We start from the raw sequence: 18,234 nt of genomic DNA, 5'->3' as shown, positions 1-18,234 counted from the left end.
TGTCCCCTTCTTGTCCTTAGTCCAAGCAGGGATGGCAGCACTGAGCTGATGGCTATGCCTCAGTCAGCACACAGCCCAAATCTCTCAGAGGGATTTTCACAACTGTATTGACAAGGAGGTGAAGCAGGCAATGTGCAGATAGCATCCTGTGGTGACATCTAGCCAGATGGTGGCATGGAGAGCAGAGTAGGACAAAGATGTCTGAGGGGACCCAGCAGAGGCTGTCAGAGACCTTTGTTCTGGAGGGAGCAATTCGTAGTTTCTTTAGAGTAGCATCCCTGACCTGATGGGGAAACAAAAAACAAAACCCCCAAAACTGAGAGCTTTCGGACTATTGCTCTTGCCTGAAAGGGGCGTGTGGGTGTCTGTTAGAAAAGCCTCTGTCTCCAGTTGAGTCCTTCTTTGTTCTGGAAATAAAGACTGTCCTTGGGAGCAGAGAGATTTGCAGTGAAGACCCTTGTCAGTCCCAGCTAGAGTTAATACAGAAGCTCCAAAACTGATTTGTTGTTCACGTCAAAAGAAATTGTATTATTTATTAAACATCCTTCCTACATGCCGTCCCATCCTATGCAGGACTGGTGTTCAAAGGGCTTATTCTAAATACTCCATTCTGATAAGTCAACATATTAAAGAAAAGACAATTAAAACAAAACAAATAAAACTTTCATAGAATGACAGATAAATGTCGTGACAGATTAATACAAATTTTAAAACCTGAACATTATCCTCCAAGGGGGAAAAGCTTCGAAATTCAAATTCAAAACAAAACAGAAAAAAAAAAAAAAAGGCAGAGAAAAATCTCTGACAATGCATTGCAGAGAATCATTTATTAGGTCTCTGTAAGTGATCATTTACGTGAAACTTGCATTTAATCTAGTATTCAACTCTTCCCTTTTATCTTCTGGCTGCATGTGTTTGTGGAGAGCAGTGGTCCCTCATCCTGTCTCATCTCCCTTCCTGTACTGAACTGCTTTTGTTCGCTTGGTACATATGTAGAGCGGGACATAAAGAAGAGAAGGGAATTTTGAATATTCCAGTTTTGTTTCTCTCTCTGATTCTGGCTTAGACCAAAAGCAGAAATTGTCAATTTCTGTTTTAAAGGTGAGCAAGATCTTTCAAAAACGTATAGATTCTCAGTTGTCTTCTTGGCAGTAGAGCCCTTTAGGGTGAAATCACAGGGGAAGAGCCTACAAGACACAGGATTATCTAGGGTACACAGAAATATTAGCTTCATTACACTGTGCAGATGTAACTTTGGGATGTTAGCAATAGCATGTGGGCTAAATACAGACATTATTTACATGTGCTGCTATTGTTAAAGCACCTAAGCCAGGTACTTCAGAATTAGCCCCATGTATCTGAATGTGTAGCAATCACTGAAGTGATTGCACTGTAAACTCAGCTCAATATCCTGAATTTCTGCTTAAAACTGTTACACACCTGGATTGAGATGTAAAGCCATCTCCTGGATCTGCTCTTAGGAGTATCTTGCTCAGGGAAGTTGACATGACTTGAAATTCTCTCCCCTCTCACAAGAATGTGGCTCACGGCTTCTCCAGGCCACACTGACAACTCTTGACAAATGTGGGTTGCTGGCAGAGGTATAATATTAGCTTTGGAGATCTCCAAAAATCTGAGCGCTTCTGTCCTCATGTATCCCCCTGTGGTGTGTGCCCAGCTGCCCTGCTAGTCTCCACCACTGATTTCTGTGAGTGACAAGCAAAGGCATTTCAAATTGAAAGGAGGTATTTAAATACTGTCAGGAACAACAAATAAAATGACCTCAAACAATCCCACATAAAGTCCTTTGTTATTTTCAAAGCACTTTCCCAGCTTGACACCTTTGCTTTTTCATATCCAATATAAAATTCAAAATGTTTTATTTCAATGCAGTCCATGAATATAAAATATATCAAACCTCACACTGCCTTTTTTGTGCTACTGCTTTGAAAAGGGACCTGAAGTAAACTCAGCATAAAGATCAAGAAAATTATTGAGAAAATTCCGCTTCTCAAACTTCTGTTCCCCTTTGTCTTGTTCTCATTTAGAACAACTTTTCTCAAGCAAGTATGCATACAGCAGTAAGGAGCAGTGCAGATCCAGAAGGCTCTGTGGACTACAGCTCAGGACCGCCTGGGGGTAAGCTGACTGAACTGTTTCAGGTATCACTAGCACTGGGGACCTACACAGACAAACTGTCTTTCTAATACCCTCCCTAAAACCCCATCTCTCTGACACCTGCACTGCTCCTCCCCATGGCTGTGGCTACTTTCCTTTACGTATCTTCTTGTTGCAATACAGCAGTTCTTGCCAACCTCTTGCCAAAGCCAGAGGTTGCTCTTACACAGCCTCCAAAGGGGCATAACCTTTTCCACTTGCCTTTACACATTCTAGGCTTTGCATTGCTCCAATACAACCCTCAAAACCAATCCCTCCTTTCTTTTTGCTATTGCCATTGCTTTATGTTATTGATGTTGCTGGAGAACTTATGTCCGCATTATGCTGCCCTCCTATCTGGTGAACGTGGCATCCCGCTGCCATTCACTGTTTTACAAGGTTTCTTCTGCCCTGCTCAGTACGTAGGTGAACACAAGAAACAGCACAATGATCTTCATGCTGTGCACAGCTCAGCACAAGTTGATGCTGTTTGTCAGGAGCAGGAAAGAGCTGGACTGAAGAAAAGCAGTCCCATTTCTCAGAAAAGCCTCTGAGTTTTAAGTTTGGAAAAATAGAAAGGTGCCAGTAAAGGAGGCAGGGGCTGGCAACGCCTCCTGACACCGTTTTTCTAGGATGCAGAAGGTCAGTAGAAATGGCCTGTTGTGGTACTATGCCTGAAAGGCTGATATCTAATTTCTGCTTTCTTTTCTGCTAATTGCTGTGATTAAATGACTTTGAAATTACCTCAGAGTAACTGAGTACAGGTTTGGGGCCTGCGTGTACACAGAAATTGAAGTAAATCAGTTTAGAGATGTTTGGAATAGCCAGAGCTGGCAGCAGGCAGCAGAACGCATAGCTGGGTGAATTTGCATCTTACTTAGTACATCAAAAAAAAAGTTTTAAGCTGTGACTTGGAGAAGTCAAGCCAGGAACAATAAGCTTGTCTAGAGAATTCTGGTATTAGAAACTGAAGGATATGGAACCCTGTCCAAGGTAAATATTGACGTGACTCAAGATGAACTAGTAAAACATTTAATGAAGCTGAAAATAAGGCATCTGGGATAGATGTTTATTGTTAAAAATGAAACATTTAGTAAAAGTAGCATAGTGATGATGGAGGTTATTCATAGGGAAGCCAAGCTGGAGAAACAGCATCTTCTGAAAGAAACTGACTCTGGTTATTTGTGAAACATGGAAAAAATTAGAATTGTAACAGAGCTAAAAATGTAAGTGAATAGCAGATGGTCATTACGGACATTCAGAGTGGATTTTGGAGAATGAATCATACCCAGGGACAAATTACTCAGGTGTCCAGAATAACTCTATTGACTTTGACGGATTTCTCTGTATGTGCCTTTGTGTAATTGAGAGTTTACTCCCTTATGCTGTGTGAGGACTGAATATTAAGAGACTTCGAGAAAAAGTACTGACTTTCATTCATTCCAGTATCATTCTCGTGATGGTAGAGAATAAGTTGCATTAACTTCATGAGGCATTTCAGGAATATATTAGGAGCTTTTCCCTTTTGTGCAGTAGGAAAAAAAAGCCTTGCATGATGCTGTGAAAATAATCAGAAAAGCTCCATTAAACTGGAAATGGGAATAAATTGTGCTGCTATATTAGATGTCTTACTCACATGTAAGTCTATGGATTTATCAGAATGCTCTACTGTAAAATCCACTGAGCCAGGCTGTGGTGAGCCAACGTTACATTCATATGTTTACTCATGGTATAGATATCGGGGAAGATACCAAAAATTGAAATTGTTTGCTTAGGAGTGCTCTGTAAACCAACTTTATTTTACCTCAGAAATGCAAGGCTAATGCATCAGGACTGATTACGTACAAAAGATACATTTGATCTGTTCACATGTAGCATGCCTATAGTTGTGGTATTGCTATGTTTTATATATGTGTGTATATACATATATATATATATATATTTAAAAAAAAAAATCAATAAACTATCCAGTGCTTATGTATATGCAGCTGTAGTCTTCCAGGTGGCTTTGAATTGCAATACAAGGACGTCCATTGTCCCAGCCCAAAGGCACAGGATAATCCATATAGCTGATCGTGTGGCAGAAGGAATGGAGGCAGGGCAGGAGGAGAAGCAGGGAGGAATGCCCAGGAAAGAGAGTGACGAGGGCGTCATTGTCACTTGGACTAGATTTAGAAGATCCGCAAGACAACCCATCCACTTCCTTCATTTCCTATTTATTGAGAAGGTTTCCTTTGGCTTGTCTTGCTGTTACGGCCATGATCAAATCATACTTGCTGGTAGATCTTATTACTAACATAAACAAATAGCAGATTATTTTGTTATTGTCCTAAGCTTCAAAGCTGAAGCTGATTTTAGAATCAGTAGGATCTACCAGTATCGACGTGCAATTGAAATACAAAGGGGATGTTGATAATATGAAACATATGTTGCTTATGCAGATAACTATGCATCACTTAAATGCTCTCTGCAAAGCACCTCAATATGTTGATCAACCAGCAACTTCAGCCAAAGTAACACTTGAGTCTCACATTCTTTGAGATGCTACACAGCAGTGCAGTGACATCCCAAACTGTGCTTCTTTCCAGCTCTGCTTGTCCCAGAGAGGGATGTGGCAGATATGTAGGATTACTGTTGGCTTTGCTCTCTGAAATTCATGTTCAGCAAAGGTCTACTCTGAGCATAGCAAGAATGATTTTATTGATTTAAAAATAGTTTAAAAGCAAATAAAGACTTTTTGTTATCACGCGCGCACACGTTTTCTCAGTTTTGTGCTCATAAAAATATTATTTCATTAGGTCACTATCAGAAACACAAAGCTGCTAACTGAATGATGTGGACAAAACCAGGTATGTACAATGCCTTAGCAGTGGTGGGGTGAGATGTTTCATTCTGCCTCTTTACCTTTAAACGCCAGCTAATGTAATTTTTGTTTTTGTCACTGTAGCATTTGGCATTATTCCCATATGTACAGACTGCAACATCTGCAAGTCTTAAAAATTAATATAAAGTTCCATAATTGCATAAGCCTTGCTTATTTTAATAGTCCTAAACAAGCAACTTTGCTTTGATGTAAACCAAGGTGCAGGCAGTGGATACAGCGCTCTACTTGTACCAAGCAAGCTGCTCAGTGGGGCTGGTGGTGTTCATGTCCATGTTGTTGATACTCACGTGGATGATGATTGCAGTGTAAGGTCATGCTCTTGAGGAACAGGATGTGGACATCAGTTGCTGTCACACAGAAACTTAATAGGTTACTAGGAAGTGGAATTGTGGGTAATCAATTGCAAAGCAATTGCTTTGATTTGAGGAGAGCTTATTTCTGTCACCTGGTGTCCACAGATATCTAGCAGGAAAGTTTTTACCACAAGTGGAGGATGACCTTGCTTCTGGAGGTTTTGTCATCATTATGCAGTGATCACAAGGTGATGCAGAAGCAGGCTTGGGGGGGACAATCGGTCATGCGGGGGGTGAAAAAGCAGGCTGTAAATTTCCTGTCTCCACCCATTAGTCCAAGTCAATGCACTGAGCAGTCTTGTTCACATTACAGGGTAGCTTGCCCTTTTTGAAGGGAGAGGAACCTCATCTTCCAATTTACAAGTTACCATTTATTTTGTGTGCTTCTTTTTTGCTGTAATGTGGCTGTAGTGTTAAAAAATGAAAGTTAAACATCTAAGACCTCTTTTAGTTGTGTCTAAAAATATGCCGGCTGCAGCGTGGGAGAATTCACTTGAGCTTGCATGAGAATTTGCCACAAGAAAGGGATTTCTGGAGCTGCATGTTTATCTGTGGCCAGCTAGCATCCTCCACTGGGCAGCTTGTTGTCACTGTAACATGTGCAGTGGAAGCAGAGAGGCTGTAGTGCAAGACTCTGCTTCCCAAGAAAATATGCACCTGAATTTGCAGAACTCACACTAGTTTTTGGTCCTATAGTCTATGTACTTTACTTCGGGGTCTTTCTGTGAAGAGTAGGCATAGCATCAATACGGCTGTTGTTACAATCCAGGTACTTAAAAATTAGCTCAAACAAGAACACAAGTGCTGGGCCATGTGAGATGCAGCACAAGTAATCGCTGCTGCTGTGTTCCAAGGAGCAAATCACCCATCTTGTGTTCTTTTTTTGTTTTGTTTCTTTAATTCATGTATTTCTAGGCTTAGTGTGTGAGGTTTCATTTTCTTTCATTTGAAAGGTTTGAAAAGAACACCATCTGTGGCTGTGTACTTGACTTTGCATGTATCTTACTGAAAACCATAAAATGACCTAGTCATTATAGATTCAGATGTTTTACAAGTATGGTTCAGCATTTCCAGATTTATTGAAATAATGGTCCCGTTTGTTTTTCTAAAGGTAGGCAATGTAGAAAAAGCTGTGAGCAATACCATCAAACCTTGCTGTTGCCAAGCATGTGGCAAGCAGTTTTAGAAATGATTCTGTCTTTCTTACATGTTTATAAAGCGTTAGAGAATTTTCTGACTGTAGCACATTTCAGCATAAGGGAAACAAAAAAACCTCAGTCCCTATATTTCATGTGTTCAGTAGTGGAGGACTGAAGAAGCACAAGACAGGTGCTTTTTGGAAAAGAATGAAAGATCTGAGGAGCTGATTCATGGTGAAGTAGCATGCTTTTAGCTGGGAAGGTTTATTGTAGCTGAACCTCCTGCCATCCCTGTAGCTGATATCTTAGATGAATCAGCAACTTGCTATTTTTATCTCAGCTGCACCGATAGAGTTTATAATATTGTTCTGTCAGTGCTATTTATACATCGTCACATGCCTGACTACTCCAGGCTGTGTTGGTGGGTTATTTTCTTTTTTTTTTCTTCTGTCTTAGATGATGTCATCATGAAGTAGGCATCTGTATTAAACGAAAAAGTTTTCTTCAGAATAGCAACAATTAAAGCTTATATCAGAGTACAACACCAGGAGCCACTGAAATACAGAGATAAGCTCCCCAGTTTTAAGTCATTTCTAAGACAGGGCTTTCGGTGCTTCAGTAGCTGGTCCCCCTGAGGAATGGCTTGTTGTGAAGTCCTATAGCTCTCAGTGCCAAACCCGTCCTTTGAGACAGGGACTGGTAGGGAGCAGTGTGCTCTGAGGTCTGGGACCACTCTGCACAGAGGATTTGCTAATGGGGTAATTAATAAAGGGAAAAAAAAAAAACAAAAAAAAAGGCTTCTCCAAGAAGATTTCTTGCTGAACCTATTCTGCATCTTCTCAGTCATCCAAAAACAGAAAACCAGAGTTTTTCTTCTCTAATCTTCTGCTTCTGGATGATACTCATCCACCTTAAATACTTTTGCCATATTGTGAAGTTTTAACAACGAGTCTGTGCAGGCTCAGCCAGCTTGGAAGCTTGCAGCCTTGGCATGCGTGTCTTTCTGAAGCCAGAGAACTGAAGCCCATTGTAGTATGAAGCAATGGAAGATCTACAAATGATTTGCAAAGGAAGAATTTGTTGTCCTCAGTTGAGGACACGTTTGTTTTGTAGTGTTCCAGTGAGCCTGAAATTCTTTGCTCTGTCCCTATTCCCCAGTTCATCAAATGCATTTCCAGCTGTTTATACTCATTCCGTAAGGCCAGCAACATGTCAACATCAACAGCTGTGTTCTTCTGATCTGCTACTTGTGTTTGAGCTCTTGGAGGTTTAACAGCTGAAACTTTAAATCAGTGCAGTTCAAGCAAAACATATACAGCTTCTTCCTAGAAGCTGTTCCTCAGGAGCTCCATATGTCCTCCAGCCAAGCCATAACAAATGTATCACTGGGTCACAGATGGAGGCAAAGGAAAGAAAGTGTTACCCCCCACACTCTGCCCATGCTTGCAGTAAGATCATGCTAAGTAGGCAGTTTATTTCAAAAGTACTCATCGATTGGACACAATTGCTTGTTACCCGAGGTAGAGCTAGAACATTATGCTGTGGTTACCAGCCTTCTTGATCTGCAGACCTCATTGGAAAATGGAGGCTCAGACCCACGTGTGGAAAGCCTAGGCCTGCTGTCAGCAAGGCTGTGTTTTTCTCAGATGGCCTTCACAGACTCTCCATCTGCTCCACAGACACTCGGATCTGCCTTGCCCAGGCAGGAGAGCACTGCTCTAGTTCTGGAGAAAACTGGCCAAGCTGTCTTTTCATAGCTAGAGTGGCCACTGCTAGGTTGGGAATGGCCCTTCTAAGTGTTCTGCCATTTTTAAGCTCCCCTTGAATGTTTTCTTTCCAAAGCCTCCTTCCAAAGTTTGGCTCTGCAGAAAACATGTCAGCATCTGATAAAGGCTCAAAACAGAAACAGAATGGTATAAATAGAAATTAAGTAAATCAGGAAGAGGTGCCAAAGCAGCAAAATTCTAATGATAGTGGCTGTGTGTGCATGTGCAGTGCAGCTTCCAGCACTCACCAGAGTGCCAGGCTGCCAGTCAGTATTCTTAGAAACATATGCATCTGCTGTGTCACTGGCACTGTCTGCTCAGCCTTGGACAGGCTTTTGCATCTTCTCACAGACTCTCTAGAAAGCTTTGGTTCATGCAGAGATCTTGTGCCAGAGCCTCACGCGATGCCTAACCAAGCCAGCTGCAGCCTCTCTGTGCCTGGATATTTTTTTCCATGCTTGGTAAACTATGCTTGTGCCAGCTGGTGAGTGCAAATCGCCATACCCTCCCACCAGCTAGAGTTTGTGGAAATTGCAGTCTACCTGTGTTGTCAATTCAGCCATGATACTGTGTTTTATTTCCCTCCTGAACCAGACAAAACATGAGCCAAATTCCCAGCTGGTAAAAATCAACATGAATATGGTGAAGTAATTTGTACCACCTGATGGTCTTTGTTATAGCCAGAGCTGGAGAGACAGAGCATATCATTTGATGCTTATTCATTATTGATGCCATTTTTCCATAGGGTCATTGATCACAGGTGAACAGGAAATCAGTGGGTGAGAGCCATTCCCTGTAAGCAGCATTATAGCAGTGGTCTTCGGGTTGAGATCCTTCCAGAAATGGTGAGTGTTTTCCAAACTGTGTGTGGTGCTGGCTCTCCTCAGGTAGTCCAGAGACCCTTGGTCTGGCTCCAGCCCTTGGCTTTTCCAGGGAAGGCAGCTAGCCAGCAAGGGGGCAGCTCATTCCCCCCAGAGCTATGCTGGAGGTCACCCACTCCAGCCTTCTGTGGGTCTAGCTTTTTACCTCCAGTTCTCTTTATCCTGCATGTTAGGACCTGCTTAGTTTGAAAATTACCAACATTGTAGAAAATCTTCGGGAGGAGAAGAGGGTATGGAGTCAGGGGAAGCAGGCTGAAACAACACGTCACTCCTGGGTTGCCTACCTGTATATTTTGGCTTACACGTATATTGAATTGAGCACCCGTGCTTTTGAGGGAGAAAAAGCAAGAAAGGGAGATTTAATATGTCTTAATATGATGCTGCCTTGCTTGAGTTTGTGCTGATGCAGATCACCTCATCCTGAACATTTGTTGCCTTCTGCTGCGTGCTGATGCTCCTCCTTGCCAGCTTGGCTTGTGGGTATGTGGCAGGGGACTGAGAGGCAAGGGAGAGATAATAGTCACTGTTCTCTGAAGAGCTGCTGGTCTTCTGAAGTGCAGGGGAACTGCCAAGTATGAGCAGTGTTTTAGGGGAAGGTAACATCTCCTGTTAGACCAACCAATACACTCAGAGGGGAGAAAAAAAAAAAAAGGCGGGCAAGCTTTTGGGCACATGGTTCTGTGTAATTAAAAGGAGCACACTGAATGAATGGGCCTGGAGTAAGGGAAGCAAAAATAGAAACGGCCATCTGTCAATACATTACTGGATGGCTAATTGGGAAGCCTCAGGTCTCAACCACTAAACGTCCTGCTTTATTTCTTTACAAAATAGAGATAGCAATAGAAACCTCCTTGGGGACTGGGCACAGCTCAGTGCAATGGGGCGACTGAGTATGCTCCCCAAATGTGCTTCTGTGGCAGGTATGATGCTGCTGTGTGTACAAGGAGATATTTCTGTCCTGAGGACCACCATCCTCTCATGGTCAGACAAATGGAAAAGTCCCCATGGCAGGGAAAAGACATGGGGCAGGTTCATATGGGTTGTCTCTACCTGCTCGGGCAGGAGAGCCCAGCTGCAAAGTCTGCAGTAGAGACAGAGATGAGGCAGGCGAGCTGGGACTGTTAGATTTGTCAAGATGAGATCCTTACGTTACTTTGGGATGCTACCTCTACAAACCCTACTTGAACATTATAAATCTATATGTAACATGTACTTAATGCTTGATTTCACAGTCACCGCACACACTGGGAACATCATTAATGCCGTGCTGTAGACAGGAGTTAGTCCAAATTAAAGGCAGGAAATTCCAAGTTAGTATTCTTATGGAAACTGTGACAGCTGAATTATATGGGCTTGTTAAGGAACTAAAGATAACCCCATTCAGAGTAGATAAAACCATTATGTATGAGCAAGGAAACTGAATTACAATTGTAGTGGGAGCAATAAGTCTGAATATCTTGACTGTTGTGTGCAGTAAATGGGAACTCCACCATGCTGTTTTATTAGTTTGGCACTTTTTATTTAGGGACAAATGTTGAAATTCTTCACCTTAAAACTCAAGTGAAGGTCATAAAGAGTTTTAAGGATTCAGACATGGCGTTTCATGCCTGGTTCATACAAGTAGAATGAATTTGATTGATTTCTCTTGATTGTTTATTCTGTCGTGGTCTGTTGGCAGATGTAACTGTGGAAAGCATTATGAGTCATCTTCAGATTTGCCAGGAGCAGACTGTGCAACTTGTAAGCAAATACTAGAATTCATTTCTTGCTGATCGCAGCCTATTCTTCTGGGACAAAAACCATGGCAGGATTTTGGAGAATGAAATGTCCATGGCACTGCCTCAAGGGCCAGGTATCTCCTTCCCCCAATGCATGCCTGTGCTCACAGACGCGTACTTGCAGGCTGTGAACAGCTTCCTGGCAGCTCTTGGGTTGACCACTGGGATGAAGGCCCCCAATATGTCTGGTTGCCATCAGCCACGCTGCATGCTTGCAGTTCCCAGGCAGTCAGCTTGTTGGAGGACCTTGGGAAGCACTTTGGCCTGAGGAGAGCATCCCCAGATGACTTTGCTGTCACCTTTGTTTGGGGACCACTGGGAGAGGCAGTGGGGTCTGGTATATGCTGCCCCTGCCAAATGCCCATCCCAGATGAACATCCTGGCAGCCACTAACCCCTGCTTGATGGAGGCAGAGGAAAAGGAAACTTCTGCTGGCACTGCCAGGCGGGGAAGGACTCTGGCTTTTCTGAGGAGCATGAGGGAAACAGGGACATCATCTTGGGCCAAACCCACCATGTGCTAAATCTTCCAGTAGTAAATACCAACCTGTTTGTGCCCATACGGGTCCCCTGCACAGTGCCTGCTGTTAGGGGCTGTAGTCAGCGTGGCTGTCTTTGAGCGACATCACTTAGAAAGGAGAAATGATGTTGAGGTATTGGCAGTGACCCAGTTCGTGGTGAGAAGGTGTGCGACAGGCCTGCCCCAGGAAGGACTCTATCAGTGTGCTATGGCACTGTTGAATTGGATATCCTGTCCTCCTCTCCTTTTAGCATTAAGGGAAGACATAAGAAAGTTCGATTAAGAAGTGAGCATTTCAGGTGATTGCTCTCCACCCACTATTTGAAAAACAGCACCCCTGCAGCGGCTGCACTTGTGAGATCCAGAGGAGCAGTCGCACAGTCAGGCTTCCTCTTTGGGCTGGGTCTGGCCTTGGGCTCTGCCTCAGCTCTGGCAGAAAATGATGGCTGGATTTTCAAAGGTGGCTATGGGAGAAGTTTTTCTGCAATTTTATTGCAACATCCCTACCCTACCACTAGTTCTTCTCTTCCAAGACAGTAATCAATCTAAAATCAACATGGAAGTTGCGACATCTTGCTTCTGCTTTGCTTTGTTTTAATCAGGCTTGCTTGAAATGTCATATTTAAATGAGTAAGACTCTAGAAAACTCATCCATAGACTGTCAGGCAGTAGCTGTGTGCAGAGCTTGGCACAAGGCACCTGGGACTACCTGAGATCTCTAATTGCCACCCATAAATATCAACATGTGTGGAGAAGGTGAATGCAAAGGACAGAAAATAGCCCTACTCCATGCTGTAGCATGATTCATGCTTTTAAGATCAAGATTAAAAGTCTCTGTTAGATTTCAAACTATGATTTTATTTTCATTTACATCAAAGGATTTAAGAGCCTTCAAAAGCCAGCGTTTTTAAAAATAACTTAAAACATACTGTCTGGCAATGTGAGTCTCGCTTAGCACAGAAGCAGCCAGGCTGTCCTCGTATAAAGCAAATAACTGAAAAATCAGAATTAAAGAAATGCCTTGTCCTGAATTTAACTCTGACAGCTTGCGTCACATTGTTTCAGGAAAAAGACTGTATGAAACACATGCCCTTGCAGCCAGGACATAGCCCAAGGTGATAAGCCCTACGTATCAGTGAAAGCTGCGCACCATAGAAGCTTGTGTGAGGGTTTGGAGCCTCGATTAGAATTTTGGGGCTTGTTTGTATTTCAAAAGCAAAGCCACTGAGCTGCATCTTGAAAACCATATTCCAGTACAGGTTTCCTCAAAACACAGCCAAGGTTTGATCAAAAGGTTCTCAAGTCTGCGAGCCTTCTGACAAACCCGATGAATGTTTACACTTGCAAAGTAAACCCCAAACCAAGGAAATTTGCATGGACTTGCTATGGAGATTTTTTTTTCTTCTTCAGTTCTTGCCAAAATCCCATCTATGCCCTGGGATTGGGCTTTTGTGGCTGGCATTCTAGTATTTGCATTGATAACCTTGCCAGAGGCACAATAAATAAATAAATAAATATCTACACCCAAACAAAATATTTGGCTGTATTTGTAAAACCCCAAATAAAAAACAAGCTTGTATTTGGGTTTAATCGTAGCATCCATTCATATAGATTGGACAGCATAATCTTCACTTGTCCAAAGCACGGGGCCAAGCCTGACTGCACGAAGAAACACGTGTTAGTTGTGGGGCAATAAATGCCTAAATGAAGTGCCTTTTTCGCTGTGCCTGTGTTTTTACCATCAGACAAAAGCTGGCGTTCGTTTCACTGGTAGCCCCGTGCCTCCCCTACCGCTGCCACCGCGGCAGGACATCCCTTGCCCAAGGAAACCGAAAGGCTCAGGGCGCACCAGAGGTGCCATTGATTTAGAAGAGCTGCTGGGAGTTGCATTTGTAGCAGCCATAAGTGACTGAATTTGGATGATCTCAAACTCTGGCCAACCCTGCCTCGCCTGACCGAGGCGTAGCGGGTGACAACATAAAACATGAGCCCGGCACGAGAATGTCGGCGAGCACATGCACCGAGCCTCGCGCCGGGCTGATTGGAAGCAGTGGAAAAAACAACCTAAGTGGCTTTTTTTCCCCTTTTTTTGGGAGCGGGCCCTCCCCGAGCCTCCCGGCGCAGCGGGGCCCCCTGGTGGCCGCGGCGGCGCTGCGCGGGAGCGCCGGCTTTCGGGAATAGCCGCGCTGCGCAGCTTGCGTAACGGAGGGCCGTGAGGAGGCAAGGCCTACGCGCGGCCGAAGGAATATTAAAGTTTCACTACCAAAGAAATATCGCGGCTGCCAAGGGCTGATTAGTCATAAAATCCGCAGCATTATCGCCATCCATCACTGCCTTTCTTTTAATGACCCAACTAAAAAGAGAGGCATCAAAGTTCTGTTGTGGTTGTTGTCGTTTTCGGGGGAATGAGGTTCCCGAAATGAAGGACAGGCAGTGGGTCTCGACGTGTTCTGATAGAAGCCTGCCCAAAAAAACTGAAAAATCATTTGAATGAATCACAAAACATATGTTATGTTTTGCTGTAAAAGCCATGAAGTTTATGCAGTGCTCTATTATGGTGACTGCTTGGCTTTTCATGCATTCCTAAATTACCATGTAATCTAAAACCTTGTTTTCAGCTGCTCTATATTGGAAAGTCCCTTGCAATAATCAGGATGATTACAGGCTAGTACAGAGAACAAAACTTGTTTGTATTATTGCAAATAAAAAAGTAGTTTATCAGAAATTTTACCTTTTCAAGGGAAAAATAATCAGAATATTTTTTTTTTCCCTTGCTGGAAATATTTTAGGTATGGAATTAATTTTGGCCACTCTATGACTTAAAAACACATAGATACTTGATGTAAAAATATGTTTCTTTCCTGTAGGGACTTGACTCTAATTGGTGTGCCAAAACTATCTCACAGAGATTTCATTGTCTTATCTACTTACATCATCTTAATGCGATTTTATTTTACTTTGTCAAAGTCATATTAATGTAAATGTGTTCTTGATAGCAAACAGAGTTCTTTTTTATGCTAAACAGGATTCAGCTGACTCTAATAAAACAGCTTGCAATCCATTAGGCTATAACTGTAATATAGTTATTTTGTTTCCCAAATAAAGACTGTGTCAGAGAGCTGTATAAGGATTTTTCTCTTGTTTTTCCACAATAATTGCTTGGGTGGGGTTACATTCTGATCTTTAAATGAATAGTATCGCTTGGAACAAACACTTCATATATCTTTTATCTTCCCCTTGCAATACAGTTCTGAGTTTTCTTTGAAAATGCAAAGCTACTTTTCCAGATAAGTCATCAAAATGTTTCCAAAGTATTTTAACTGCCAGATTAACTATATCTTGAATACAAAGATAGATGGCTTACATTCTTTATGCAGAAATCCTGCCAATGCATAGCAACTAGCAACAAATTAATTTCTTTTGCAACAGTGAAAAAAATCTGCTTTGCTATGCAAAGCTCAAAAAGGTAAATAGATATTTAAAAAGAAAATAAGGTTACTCATTCTGAAAGGGTAATCTGTAAGCAAAGAACAGAGGATTAAACATACACTTGCTCTCTTTACAGAATCTGTGTTCTAGCCTTCTCTTAATGTATTCAGCTAATTAAGGATTGCAGTGACCTTGTGGCAGATTTTGAAATCTAGGAAGTTATGTTTTATTTTTTATTTTTTTTTATTATTTTTTGTAATGCTGCCTCCCCCACAGAGCTTAATACAATCTGTTTCAGGTCAAAGTCTGTTTATGTCAGCAATGTTCGTACTACACAACTAAAATGTTTTAATGCATTTATCAACTGGAAAATATTGCAAACATTTCATTTCCTTTGATACAGACACAAAAAACCCTCTGCCTTCATTGCAAATTCTTGTTCATATGAATCACTCTGAGTAATATTTGCTTTAACTTTCGTGTGGTTCTACAAACAGTCTTTATATGGCTGGACTTCAAAGCTGGTAGAAATAAAGGTTAGAAATGTGATAGGAGTAATCTATTATTAGGCATGAAACATTAAACCACTTTTAGTTATAAGCCTTAAAACCTGAATAATCTAGGTTTTTAACTTGCTGCATATTTATTGTGTTTTCAGTTACTTCAGTCATTTAGCATGGAGGGACTGTTTTGAACAGAAATATTTTCCATAGGAATACGAACCACAATTGGGTTTAATTTTTCCTAATATTTAATTTAGAGAAACTGCAATATTATAACAGGCTTCTCATATGTCAAAGCTGAAATAGTCTGCTTGGTGTTTCTTGCAGTGTAAAATTAATCTCTTACCAGCATGCTGACCCGAAAGGCAGGTTTTAGTAAAATAGGCATGGGGTAAAGGAAGGGGGGGATGGGAAAGAAAGATAAAATCTCGTTCTTCAAATAGCAGGGAGGAAAAAAATAACACAGAGGAATGTCACAGCCTGCCATTGACATCAAATGACAAAAAATGTCCCAAATGTGTGTGTGTGAGAAGTTTCTTTGAGGAAAAAAAAAAAAAAAGTATGAGCTTTATCCATAGCTGCCTACATGGTAGGAATGTTAATTGTTAAAATCTGCACTGTGGCATTTCTTGTAAGCAAGAGAGTTGTAGTCGATGTGCATTCATGTTTGCCTCTTCCCTCCCCTTTGTATATTTACAGTACAAGGAATGTAGTAATGTTCTGAAAGGAGTCAGATGTCGCAGGCAGATCTCTATAGATTTGGGGAACTTTAAACTGCTCCACTGATAGGAGGGGTAGGAACAAAACTCTGCATTGGTAACATTTTGTTCTTGATTAAGTTTGTGTACTAATACAGTAGATTAAAAATAAGTCCAACAGTCAAAAACACGTAACAGTTCAAGCCAAACAGGTCATCCAGAAATAAACTATCATTTGAAATCCAGAATTTAAAATTCTCATGAGCCTGGGAAAACACAGGGATACAGCCTGGGCCTGATCCTGGCCCCATCAGCGCCAATGGGAATTTTACTATCAATAACATGAGAAAATCAACATTTCTCTGTTGATTTCAAACCTAAAAATTTTATTTTGTTTCCTTAGGTCCCACGATCCTGGCTTACTATATCTGCTGGGGTGGGAGCTGCCCCATGCCATGGAACAGGGAGATTCACGCATCCCTTCCCATAAGGGTGCAGTGGGCTCTGCACCGCAGCGATTCTTCCAGCCCAGAAGTAGGTCACCTCAGGTCTCCTCACTACAGACATCTCAGCCACATGAAAAGCAAACCCAAGACATCATGTGAAGCAGGTAATAGATTTAAAGTATGTGTGTGGGGAAGGTGGTGTTCCCGGGATCCCCCAGTTTCCCATCAGCATCGTGTGTTTTTGAGGAATTTGTTGGCTTCCTTCACAGCAGTTTGCAGGACAGTCCCTTGGGAGGAACAGGGGAGAGGTCCCTGGGCCTTTAGGTCAACAGGCCAAGTCCCCCATGTGTAACAACCTCTGGAGAAGCCAAGCTAATTACCTTTGGCGTAGTGGTGGGACCCCACTCAATGGCGATTTCCACATTTGGGAGTGGAAAAATCTACCTGGCTATTTATATTTTGGTCGGTGAAAGAATCAGGCCACACCCACATATCTCATTTGTATAAAAAAAAGCATCAACAGCATTGTAGTCTCCACCTTTCCTTCTCCCGTGCTTCTCTAATGCTCCTGGTCCTGAGCCAGCCTGGTTTAATAGGTTACACTGCAAACACTGGGACCCTGGTACTTTGCAAGGTTGCACATTCGCAGGAAGCATATGTGCACAAAGCCGTAACAGTTGCAGACTAAGGAGCAATAGCCCTGGCAAGCAACTGCGAGAGATGTTAATATTGCTGGGGAAGGTGAAAACGTAATTGAAACCGTTTATTTTGGTGGCATGCGGGACTGAACAAGGCGATAGTTTCTGAGCAACAAATATCTGTAATTCGCTTTTCCTGGTCTTACAGACTTTTAATTTGCTCTACAAATTTGGTTAGTTGGAGAGCATGTAAACACCAAGAACAGTACATGGCAATCCATTAAACATTAACTTATTGTAGACTTAAAAAAACAAAACAAAAAAAAACCACCCCACTCTTATGATATTAAAAACATAAGGCGAAAGAGACGCCAGGCTAGTGAATGAAGCCAGCTGACTGCTGAGAAGAGGCTATGGTTTTGCTCTATAGCTTTGCCGTTTTCAGTAATCTGAGTCACTGAGATATTTTTAGGCACAGTAACAACTTCCATTGTCAAGTAATTTTTCACTTGAATTTTCCTCAAATAATGCTGTCCTCCTGGCCCCCAAATTCCTTTATTCAGCCAGGCAGAGTACTGCCCTGCATGTCCTGAGGAGGAAGGGGAGCCATGGAGAACTCTGATGATTCGGACCACATGGTGGAACAAGATAGATCTCAGCATCAGGTTGGCAGGATATTTCCCTTTCTTCAAAGGTCTCCAAACCTAGCAAGCTTTTGTTTGATATCTTTCCAAATGGATTTATCAGCGTTGGGGCATACATTTGTTTAGATTGTTCCTGTAGGGTGGGACTTTCAAAGGAGGAGAAGAGTGCCAAGTGCCAAATTCTCACCAAGTTCTCCATAAAGATTTCCTTAGTTTCCTTTGAAAATCCTAGCTCTGCTCCCCATCGCTCTGCACATCGCTGCTGGAAAGGTGCCCATGGTACCCTGCACAATGTGGGCATAAGGGATACAGGAAAGATTGTGACATTTCAAAACACAGAAGGAGGAAGAACTGCCTCTAGACAGAGGAAATGCATGAAAACGTGGAGGTTGGGTAGGA

General features: G+C 42.2%; 1 protein-coding gene across 14 annotated transcripts in view; it reads left to right on the top strand.

Moving 5' to 3' along the window:
• CABCOCO1 (ciliary associated calcium binding coiled-coil 1) overlaps positions 1–18,234 on the top strand; it is a 94,309-nt gene that overhangs the window by 66,425 nt on the left and 9,650 nt on the right. For 10 of the 14 annotated variants that reach the window (XM_067001073.1, XM_067001072.1, XM_067001070.1 and 7 more), the window contains 5 exons: positions 2,049–2,139; positions 4,956–5,006; positions 9,045–9,144; positions 16,511–16,717; positions 17,755–17,856. The gene's annotated coding sequence lies outside the window, so the exon portion shown is untranslated. The remainder of the gene's footprint in view (positions 1–2,048; positions 2,140–4,955; positions 5,007–9,044; positions 9,145–16,510; positions 16,718–17,754; positions 17,857–18,234) is intronic. The other 4 variants (XM_067001071.1, XM_067001069.1, XM_067001067.1 and 1 more) reach the window with 4 other exon arrangements.

The sequence above is a fragment of the Anser cygnoides genome, chromosome 7 (assembly GCF_040182565.1).
Source record: "Anser cygnoides isolate HZ-2024a breed goose chromosome 7, Taihu_goose_T2T_genome, whole genome shotgun sequence".
Classification (NCBI taxonomy): Eukaryota; Metazoa; Chordata; class Aves; order Anseriformes; family Anatidae; genus Anser; species Anser cygnoides.
The sequence above is the reverse complement of the archived record's forward strand: the minus strand, read 5'-3'. Positions and strand labels throughout refer to the sequence as shown.